We start from the raw sequence: 12,070 nt of genomic DNA, 5'->3' as shown, positions 1-12,070 counted from the left end.
GGGAACCATAGGTCGGGAGGGTGGTCCTTTTACCAGATTACAAATGGATTTCATTGACATGCCACCCCATAACAAGCTAAGATATGTCCTAGTGATTGTCTGTTTTCAAGATGGGTGGAAGCGTTCCCAACACGTCACAAGGATTCAGTTACTGTGGCAAAATTGCTTTGAGAGAAATCATACCAAGGTATGGATTTCCGGTGACGGTCGAGACTGATCGTGGAACACATTTTGAAAACAGATTGTTACAAATGATTTGTGAAGCACTAAATATAAAACAAAAGCTACACTGTGCTTACAGACCAGAAGCATAAGGTGTTGTTGAACAAGTGAATGGCACAATCAAGAATAGGATGGCTAAAATGTGTTTAGCTACAGGAATGAAGTGGACTGATACACTTCCACTTGTTTTGATGTCTTTGAGAAGTACACCAGATAGAAAAACAGGTTTGAGCCCCCATGAAATACTAATTCTGCAGAGTCATGAGACAATCATTTGATCCAGTTGACCAGCTATTGAGCATTAATGATAGTGTCATATTGGAATATTGCAAGAAACTATCTGATGTGGTGACTTCTGTGTTCCATCAGGTGGGAACTGATGTGATTACAAAAGAAAAGGAACAAGCTCATGATCTGTTACCCGGAGACTGGGTAAGGACAAAAGTACACCAAAGAAGAAATTGCCTAGTACCCAGGTGGCAGAAGGCAAGACAGGTGATACTTGTCACAACAAATGCAGTGAAGTGAAAAGGTTTAAAGAGATGGATTCATGCTAGTCACACAATTCGAGTGCCACCACCTGAAAATCCTGACGAAGGTGACACAACAGCTGATTCAGATTCTGAAGAAGAACGTGAAAGAAATCCAGATTCTGAAGATCGACAAGAAGGTCGACATCTGGAAGATTCAAGTTCAAATGCGAATGAGGCATTGAATGATGAAATTGAAGAGATTGTGATACAAGACTCCGAAAATGATGAAGATCTGCTAGAAAAAGAAGCAGAAAAGGAGTCTGAACGAGAAGTGAATCAAGATCAGGACGGTATTGAAAAGCAGATTGGAAGCTCTGGAAGAAGGAACGAAAATTCTGAAACTGGGAAGTTAGAAGTAATTGAAGAAGAAGAAGAAGAAGACGAATTACCAAGTACCAGCTATAAGGATAATGTTCCTAACAGAGTGTTACCTGAATCTAAAGCTAATTTTACAAATAGTGAAACAGATGAAAGTGATGATGAATCCAGAGTGAAAAGATCAAGAAAAAGAGCTTGGAGAGTAGAGTGTAATCTAACTGAGCCAAAAAAGAAATTGTTAAGAAAAGGAGATAATTGGCCAAATGTTAATGAAGGCCTGAAATTCAAAATAGCAAAGGAACAGGTTAATGAAGTCTCAAGTCAGAAAGGAGACTCGGATAAATAGGATCAAGCAGGAAAGAAAATTGAAGTATTTAGCAGTAGAGCAAAAAGAGTAGTAAAACCAAACCAGAAGTATAAGTCCCCTGAGTGGACCTACATTATCATCCCACTAGTAGTGGAGGTAAATAGTAGCAGTCAGGAAGATTTGGATGATACAAGTGACAATGATTGATTTTGTTTCTACATTAGGTTGAAATTTGTATTTGGCATAAGGCTGAAGAAAATGTGTTAGGTGACACAAGGTCGAAGAAATTGTGTTAGCTGGATAAAACACATTGATGTAAGACATAAGGTCAAAGAAAAGCTGTTAGACAGTAGGGTTTTCTTTAAAAAAATTTTTTTTAAACAGGGGTGAATATTTAGTGATTTTTAATTTTTAATTTTTGATTTTGAAAGGCTCTTGTTTTGAAGTTAAAGATGCCTTCTGTTAATAACAATTCAAGATGTTCAATTTTGAGAAGATGTTGCAAAATGTCTTCAATTTGTGTTGTTCTAATAATTTTAGTTTGGTTAATTTTAGCTGTCATTTTCCCTTTTGGATTTGACAAAGAATTGTACAAAGCTAATATGACAAGTAAAGTCGTGGCTTAACAAGATAATCATGGTGTAGTAGGTAAAACTAACAGAGTTATTGAACACAAACCAGAGATCCATCAAGATAAATCTGTTGGTGATTTATCTAGTAATACCTTTTCCAGACTTTTATCTGAATATGTTAAGGTAATGAATGTGAAAGACTGTTATATTTGTGTGAAATTGCCTACTTCTGTTTCGGAAGGGGTTACCTATAATATGCTTCCTCTTACTTATGGCATCACTTGTAGCGTAATAGCTAGTTTGTTTTATCAAACAGGTCGTTTAGAGTATTATTACTCTAATTATGACAACATTTTTGCAAATTTAAAAGTTGAGAACAGCTTGAATAAACTGAAACATGCTAAACTGATGAGGGAATTTTTCATAGTAACTAATGAACTTACTTATGAGTATGCTTTTAGAAATAATCTAACATGCAAGCTGAGGTCGGAAGAGAAATCTTTCTTAAACATGGTTGAAGAGAGAAGGGCAGTTTATAAAAGAAATGAGATGCTGAAACAAACCAAATCTAAGTTTTGGCAGATTGAGGATGAAAAGCTCAATGGAAGAACTGAAAATGTTACTATTCACATAGATAAACCTGTTAGTGGAAAGCTTTGTATTAGGAGACATAACACGCTATTTGACAATTACTTTGTAGGTGCTAGTCAATGTGAGGATACTTATCAAATCTTAGGTGGATGGGGATTCAAAGGTGGTAAAGATCCAATTTTCCCTGGAATTTATTTTGTGTGTGGGGACAAAGCTTATTACAATCTCCCAGACCACTGGTATGGGACATGCTACGTGGGTTTAGTTTTCCCAAAATGTTTTCATGTAGATAGAAATGCGAAAGGTTCATTTGAATTTGGCAAACACCTGAATAGGTTCAAGAGGGAAAGCTTTTCAGAAATTTTAGGTGACATATTTGGTGCAGTAATACCTATGGTGGGTATAACCCTGAATGCAATCAAAATCAGAAAAATGTCTACAATTGTTGATAGATTGTCAACTGATACTGCTAGTGGATTTCAATTAGTTAATACAGAACTTATTGCCATGAGATCGATGGTAATGCAGAACCGTCTTGGTCTAGACATTCTGCTAGCTAAAGAGGGAGGAGTCTGTGGAATTTTGCAAGGTCAGCATTGCTGCACATATATCCCAGACAAGAGCCAGAACATAGAATCATATATCAGAAATATTACAGAATTACATGCTGAAATAGAACCTATAGAAGATGAAGATTTTTCAGAACGTTTGAGCAAAAGATTTGCAGCAATCAAAAACTGGTTTCAAGAGATTGGTAGTTCAATTTTAGTCAAAATATTGTGTCCTTTATTAGTCATAGTCTTTGTGATACTTTTGTTAAAAAATAGTTGTATGATACACAAGAGAAAGAAGTATCTAAGGGAAAAGAAAAGAATTTACAAACTTAGAAGAGAACAGGAAAAAGAAATAGAATTAGAAGAGTTTCGTAGATCTCAATATGAGAGTAGCAGACAAACAGCTGAGTCAATAGTTTAGAAACACTAATATTGTGAATGTCCAAAACATGTTCAAGGGTTACAAATTTTGCTAAAAATTTTGGGTGTAGTTTGGTGATTTTGAAATCACCAGATGAGGGAGTTGATGGAGCGAGGTATAGAATGAAATTTCGTTCAAACTCGCAGAGTTAAACTTCCATAAAACTGTAACCGTATTAATAAGCATGAGATGAAAAGTATTAACCAGCATAGTTTAAAAATGCATCTACACAGAAACACGAGGGACTAACTTATGTGCTCTATGATGCAGAAGCAAGTTTGTTGAAAAATAATAAACTAACCTTGTCTATTGTCTTTGTCAGTATTAAATGCGGCTGTTTAACTAATGGCATGTGCTCATTTATGTGCTTATGTTACGTCTTTTCTGTGGCAAAAGCTCGTGGAGGATCTTTGTGGCCTAAATGAAGAAGGTAAATACAAATGCTGCTTTTTGTGCTAAAGCTAGGTAATATAAATTAATGAGTTAATGATTAGCAAAGGGGGTGGGTAACAGAATGGGTCTCAATACTCTAATTAATTAATGTTTTGTGTTTGTTTAAATACTAGTTTCCGAGAGAGAGGCCTAGCTTGTAAAGATGGCGATTTGAACCCTGTCCGGAGAAGAGCCTTGCACAGAAAGTGGAGACTTTTACCACATTGACAGTTTTGTCAGAAAAATACAGTTAGATAAGTTGTGCTAAACGTGCTCTCGGAGAGAAAGATTCAAAGACAGGAAGCGGCAAGATTGCCAAAGCTAAGGAAGTCATGAACTGTACTCGTGAAATGTTTCATTTTCGAGGAAGCTAAAAGTCAAGAAGCTAAAAGACAATGGAGCTTAAGAAAAGGCTTGATTCTGGAATGAAAATTGTGATAACACGTTATGGACTGACATCAGACAGCCAATGAGAACTCTGGATGGCAAAGAAAAGTATACATTTGTAGAAAGTTTAGCTGGTTAGAAAGGTATAAAACCTGGCCCCATGGGCAGGAGGGCGCTTCTTGCTTTCCGATTCCTGAAGGGCGTGACGTGCTGTTGGACTCTTTGGCGCACGTAAGGACAGCAGTCTTTAATGACTATTTCTTTTAGGTGAAGAGAGTTTTAGACAGGGAAAATAGAATTTAGGGAATGGAAACTTTATTTTGCTTTAAATCATGCTAATTGATTTGCCTTTAAAATGTCAGTCTAATAAGTCTTTCCTTAATAAAATGCTGTTATCACTTTGCTAATAAAATAAAGAATCATATTTGAAAATGCTCTTTCTTTGAATAATAAAGTAAATAAAAATTAGATTTTGAAACGACAAGCTGGTCTTGTTTATTCATGTCTAGTTACCATTAGTTGATTCATTTGCCTTAGTGACTTAAATAAATGATAAATGTTTAAAAACCATGGTTAAAAATGATAAACTGCAGATGTATATAAATATGTAAATAGTTTTGTAAATAGCTCTGATTAATTAGGTCACATGATTCAGTCGCTCAAAATTGTCTCATAGGTTTATGGGCCTTGGTAAGTGATTTATGATTAATAGTGTGTAATGTGGAGATAGGTAGCGTTGGTGAGACAGTTTTTCTTTAGGAGCGCTGGATCACCATCATCAACCATTAAAACCTCAATGTCTTCCTCTTCTGAATTATCAGATTTCCCTGTATGAAAATCTCCATCCATAGTTTTGACCAAATGTACTGATTTTTTTCTCTTCCATATTCTTTCATTTTGCACATCCTAGTGAAATGCCCCTCTTTGTTACATTTAAAACATTTATGTGCTGCTGTTGGACAATTTCTCCATTCTGCAGTGTGTCTCTCACTACCACATCAAAAACACCATTTCCTTTTACATAATTGTTGTTTCGTAACAACATCCCCCGAACGCTTTGCCTTATGAGTTTGGTTGTTAATCGCACCAATTTCACACACATTTTCTACATTTGAATTGTGTTTGGATGCACCACCACCTACTTCTTTCACATAACAAGAAGTATTTTCCATCCGTTTAGCCACTTCAATTATTTCATCCAACGTTGGATCTTTTAAATCAAGTAATTTTTCCTGAATTTTTAGATTGGTCAATCTGTTGATCATCTGATCCCTTGTGATCTCATCTCTGAGATCTTCAAATTTACATGTCACAGATAATCTTCTTAGTATAGCAACATATTGTGCAACCGACTCTCCTGGCTGTTGTGTGCATTAGAAGAACTTATGTCTCTCCACCACGATGCTGGGCTTTTTGCCATAATTCTCTTCCACAGCTGACAAGGCATCCTCACAAACATCAACTTCATCACCTGCACCATCAACCTCTCCATTCACAGGTCTGGGTAACGTTTTTAATACCTTTCTCCCCTGAACACCTAAACAATTCTTTAAAATAGCTAACTTTCTTTTTGCAATGTACACATCACCCCCAATAGCTTTGATGTACGTCGTGAATGATTCTTTGCAATCATCCCAATCCATGAGGGGTGATCCCGGTTCATGTAAGAAACAAGGTGTTGGAAGAAAATTCTGCAATGCCATTTTTTCTTTCCTAGGACTGTTAATGTAAAGCTTAAATGCTCTTCTTCTATCCAAAAACACAGTTGATGGACAGAATGTAGAACAATGTCATACATTCACCCCAGTACAAGGATCTGGGCCTCAATCCATCGTTTTTTTGCAATCTTCTTCTATCCACACACATGCCAAAACCTTACTGCAGGGACACTAAAATAATACGGTTATGTAATTTTGTACTAGCACAGCAATGCCCCACCCTGCTTCCTTAGCCAACTTTCCCCAGACTTACTTACAGGCAGATCAATATTACTGCCAGTGATGCCATCAAAGAAACAACCAGCAGAGCTATGCCAATACCCGCGAAGAGCAACTGTGCCAACCGACTGCTAGAGAGAAAATGGCAGTGCAGTTCTCCTTGTCAGAAACATTGCCGAAATGCCACACTTCCTCAAAATGGCAGCACGCCATGGCACGTCAGGGCACTTTGATGGAATGACAACACGTCCCCACAATACACTAGAGAGGATACAATAGTGTAGTTCTCCACGTCAAACGGTGCACTTCCTCAAAATGGCAGCACATCGTGGCACTTCGATGGAATGACAACACGTCCCCACAATGCACTCCTTCTTACGACAGCACAGCTCCGGCAACGCAAACACTCGGAAGCTGAAAAAATCTCAGACTGACACCAGGACACGTTACATTGGTTGCCCACAATGGCGCTCGTGACCACGTCACAACAACCTCGCTCCAGTCAGAGAGATAATTTTGAAAATAAACCTTTTTCATAAATTCCTGTTGTTCACTGTCGCTTTGCTGAGCTGCCTCGCCAACATTTTGGGTATGCCACACTTGTTAGTGCTCAAATCTGTACATCAGGGGCCACCCTTCCTCACCAGGTATCTCAAAGTAGTCCAAAGTTAAATGTAAGCTACCATCAGCTGTTTCTGACTTCTTTGAGGGCATCCCATCCTTGTCACCATTTTTAAGAAGACAAATCACCCTCAGTGGTGGTTTATCCTTTTATTTAAGATATCTGGAACATCCCATGGGAGCTCATCAACTCAGCTGCCAGCTGTGCCCTGGACACTCTCTGTCTCAACCATAATTACATTCCAGAACCCGAGTCCAGAGCCTGGCTGCATCATAACACGGCAACTGTATCCCAGGGTCACATAATGCCAGGACATAACATAGCAATACAATACTAGAACATAACAAGTATTGTGAAGCTTGCTCGTACCTTTAATTTCCCTATGGCTGTCGGAACTCCCGCAGCCAGGATACTGTCAGACTGGAGATGTAGAAGTGCAAAAAAAAAAAAACAACACAAGGCAATAGTCCTTTTTTATCTATACCACTAGACTCAGGAACAATATTCCTGTTTTCATCAGGGCTGACCCAATCCTGCCTCAATTTAGGAAAAGAGCTGAAGATTCAGCTATTTAAAGAACACTACACTTTGATCAGGGCCACTGGAATTATGCAGCAGGGGAGCATTAAATTATGCAACAGGGTTGGCTAAATTATGTGGCAAGAAGTTGCAATTTATGCGGCATAATTCAGTACATTTTTTGATGGTATTACTTCACTGCTTTGTCATTTCTACACATGGTAATACTGTCTGGGAAAAGATTATGGATTATTTGGCAAATGTGGCAAATCCATAATTATGCGAAAAAAAGCTGTGGCTGCAGAATCACTTAATTCTAGTGGCCCTGCCCATGATTCAGCAACTATCTACAAGTTACCTATCCTTCCTATCACACATGGATAGTATCTTTGCCTTTGACCCTGTGAAGCAATTCTAAGTCTTTGGGATAGATTTGTCTTAAAATTAGTGTAATTTGTTTTTGCGTAATTACTGCAAAATGACACAAAATGACACATAGTTATGCAAAATACAAATGCATAATTTTGCGTTGCACTTCAGCGCAAAATGAGTTCTTACATCAGTTTTTGGCAGGGCGATGCAATTAAATAAAAACAGTGCAAACAACACCCACCTCGTTCTGTTGTTACTTTGCCTTTACAGTACATTTGAAAAACAAATTGTGCCATGCACTGTAAACTTCTCCAGTGAATGACCAAAATTATGCCATGTGGCGTAATGGCTTCATTTTGGGAATTTCACATAGGAAGCCTAATGTAAAAGCCCACAAATTACGCAAATTACATAGGCGTAATTTGAATTTCGCCCAGACCTAATTAATTCAAGATTCTTACATACAATTGGAAACAAATATCAACGTTAGAAATAGGAATTTCGAGCCAGGGTCACAATGTGCTGGCTAAGGTTTAATATTCCAAGATCCATTCACAACGAATATATGACGTTATCCCGCAGACAAACAGCCCGCATACCATCAGTCCGCAAAAATAATCCTGCATGTACTATTAGGCCGCAAATTAAAAGAACGAAAACTTTTAGAACAAATATGCCTTTAGCACGCATGCCTTTACAACGTAAAGGCATGCATATTAAAGGTATACTCGTTGTAAAAGTTGTAAATGTAAGTAAAAGTACACTACCCTACCCTACACTACCCTACACTCTAATGTAGTACCCCTGCACCACCCAACCTTGACACACAGTCCTTTTTCTACATTTACACTACCCAGCACGACCCCCCAACACTACCATAAAGCACTTTACTTCCCTACACAAACACTACAGCAGTACCTAATACACTACCCCCAGCATGACCCTACACAAACACTACAATACTACACTAAACCACTACACCCCCTAAACCCTAAAACACTACCCCCAGCATGACCCTACACTACAACACTACCCAAACCCTAAACCACTACACCCCAGCATGACCCTACACTACACAAACACTACAACACTACCCTAAACCCTAAACCACTACACCCCAGCATGACCCTACACTACACAAACACTACAACACTACCCTAAACCCTAAAACACTACCCCTGCATGACTCTACACTACAACACTACCCAAAGCCCTAAAGCACTACACCCCAGCATGACCCTACACTACGCAAACACTACAACACTACCCTAAACCCTAAAACACTACCCCCAGCATGACCCTACACTACGCAAACACTACAACACTACCCTAAACCCTAAAACACTACCCCCAGCATGACCCTACACTACGCAAACACTACAACAGTACCCTAAACCCTAAAACACTACCACCAGCATGACCCTAGACTAAACAACCACCACAACTCCACACTACACTAACACAACACTACAATACACAACACTACACTACACAATCACTAACCCACGAAAAAATTAACCCAAACCCACTTACCTCTCTCGTCATCGTGGTTTTCACAACGCATGTGCATTTACCATACATGCCTTTAAAACGTAATTCGTTGTAAAGGCATGCGTGATAAATGCACATGCATTTTTAAAAAATGCGGGATAATGGTATGCGAGGTCAATGACCTTGCGGGATAATTATTATATTTAAATTTGTAAAGCGCTCAGCTACCCGTAGGTTTCCCGGCGCTATGATATGCGGACTGAAAGTCCGCGGGATAAAAAATGCGGGATAATGGCTGCAAACCATTCACAACAGCCCTCTTTAGGCAGTGTGCCGGGAGAGTTATGCGTTTTACATTTTAATGCATTTCTGCTATATTGACTTTGCCATTGTGTCAAATGCTGACTTTCATGGCTATTCTTTCCCGATTCGGAGCATACTCTAGCAGTCAATCCGTGCATTCGCGGAGATTACCTAAGAATAGTAAAATCCTTTCTCATATAATAAGGAGCTATAAATATAAGCAGAGTTGGCCTCTTGTTTCTTTCATTCTTTAGAGAAGGTCACCAGCAGGGGGACAAGGGTATGAGAGTTTCATTATAACAGGATGCATTGACTTCATCCTGATGGGAGCTCTCAAGATTTAAATTGCCTGCTTAAAGCTTCTTTCACGTGCCGCAGAGTCAACACAGCAGTCTAAATTTGCCTGAATATGAAATGAAAGTCTTCATGCAATAAAAGAAAGTATATATCTTTTTTAAAAGGATAAAGTTGGTCCATGCAGCAGAATTTAAAATACAAACCCTGCTGAGGCCCGAACTGTTACAAATAAAGTCATCTACAAATTATTTTAATTTTTTCCCCTTAAAGTCTCATTTTATATATTTTTAATCCCATTCAATTTGGTCGATTCATTTTAAAGGTATCATGTTTACTTCACCTGAAGCACCCTCTTTCGACCTTCACATCTCTTTATTTACACAGGAGTTTATTTTCATATTTCCTCTCTATATCTGCTCTCAGCAGCTTTAGGAAGGTTAGAAAACACAAACCAAACTCACACCATGAAGGCCAGCAGGAGAAAACACTGCTTGATATAGCTGGACTGGAATGAAAAGGTATTTCCACTCCTTAAATCAGTGAACTTTACACTGAACATAAGTACTAGTATCCGCACTTCCCTCTTAAGTTGTGGTTACTTGTTTGTGTGTCCCAATCTATACTACTATTATAAAGGAAGAACTTTGAGGCTTTGAGGCAGGTAAACTCGGGAACCACAGCGCCAATCCACACACCCGATACATCTTTGTAACCCTCATGGTGTGCAGATGGACATAGGCTATATAAAGTAAAAAAATACGTTATATTTAAAAAAAATTACATTAAAAAAAAAGTAGTCCCTGAGAAGTAGCGCCGGCTGCGACCTGCGTGCTCACGTCAGGAGCGCGAGGAGGAGCGGCGGACATGGCGCGGGGGACGAGCGGTGACGAGCGGCCGGTGAGGAGCAGCGGACCAGGCGGACATGGCGCGGGGGAGGAGCGGTGACGAGCGGCCGGTGAGGAACAGCGGACCGGCGGGAAGAGAGGTGAGCGGCGGAGCGGTGAACTGAGGAGCGGCGGCTGAGGTAAGGCTCCGGGGGACAATGTCGGGGCAGGCGGGGGACGGGGACTTACAGCAAAACAGAAGGGTCGATTTTAGATCTGGCATGGACATTTATGCAGAGCGCCTCAACACTGGGCCTTTGTGATATTTTCGTTGTACTGCCATAATTGTGTACTTTTCAGCATTTCACGAGGTAAGGCTCTGGGGGACAATGTCGGGGCAGGCGGGGGTCGGGGCAGGCGGGGGACAGGGCGGGCGGGGGCCCAAAATGATGGACAATGTCGGGGCAGGCGGGGGTTGGGGAAGCCTGATTACTAGAAACAGCGGACACGAGCGTGGGCAGAAGCGGCCAGGACCAACAAAACGGGAGCAAGGAAACACTGTAAGTACGCTCCGCTGACCCCAGGCCCCTTCTGCCGCTGCGCGCGACACGAGCGTGGGCAGAAGCGGCCAGGACCAACAAAACGGGAGCAAGGAAACACTGTAAGTACGCTCCGCTGCCCCCAGCCCCCTTCTGCCCCGGGCAACGCGGGGGCGGACTGCTAGTTAAATATATTGACAAACGAACTGGTGCTGCAACAAACTACATACACCCTTGTTATAAACGGTGAGTTATTAGTGAAGACCAACTTTCCTCTGCTATACATTTACATTAAATGTCTGGAGGACAGTGAACACATTATAAATAAGAAACAGAAAAGTACAATAAAGTAACTTTGATGATACAAATGATCCCCTTTTAATATTTGTGATGCTAATTACTTCCTTTCGTTTGTGGACCATGATAGTGCTTATATTATGTTATATGTTATAGCAATTTATTGAGCGCATGAATACCAGAGGTGTTTTGGCGCTGTCCTGAGCAAATCAACCTAGTCCTAGTCACTAAATAACCAGGTTTTACGATTCTCTCTGAAGGCCGTTAATGTAGACAGGGCCCTTATGCAGGTCGGTAGGCTATTCCAAAGTTTGATGGATCCTGCTATTAAACTTCTGCCACACCAGTTGGCCTTTCGGATTCTGGGTTGTAGCATGAGATTTGCCCCTGTGTCTGTTAGGGGGAGTACCATTTGAAAGGCTGCCTCAAAAAACTGTGAGCCTATGTTGTGCAACCCCTTATAGGTGATGCATAAGGCCTTGAATTTGATGCAACTTCTTACCGGAAGCCAGTGCAGATTTTGAATATCCTT

The sequence above is a fragment of the Lissotriton helveticus genome, chromosome 10 (genome assembly GCF_964261635.1).
Source record: "Lissotriton helveticus chromosome 10, aLisHel1.1, whole genome shotgun sequence".
NCBI lineage: Eukaryota > Metazoa > Chordata > Amphibia > Caudata > Salamandridae > Lissotriton > Lissotriton helveticus.
This window is presented reverse-complemented; position numbering follows the sequence as displayed.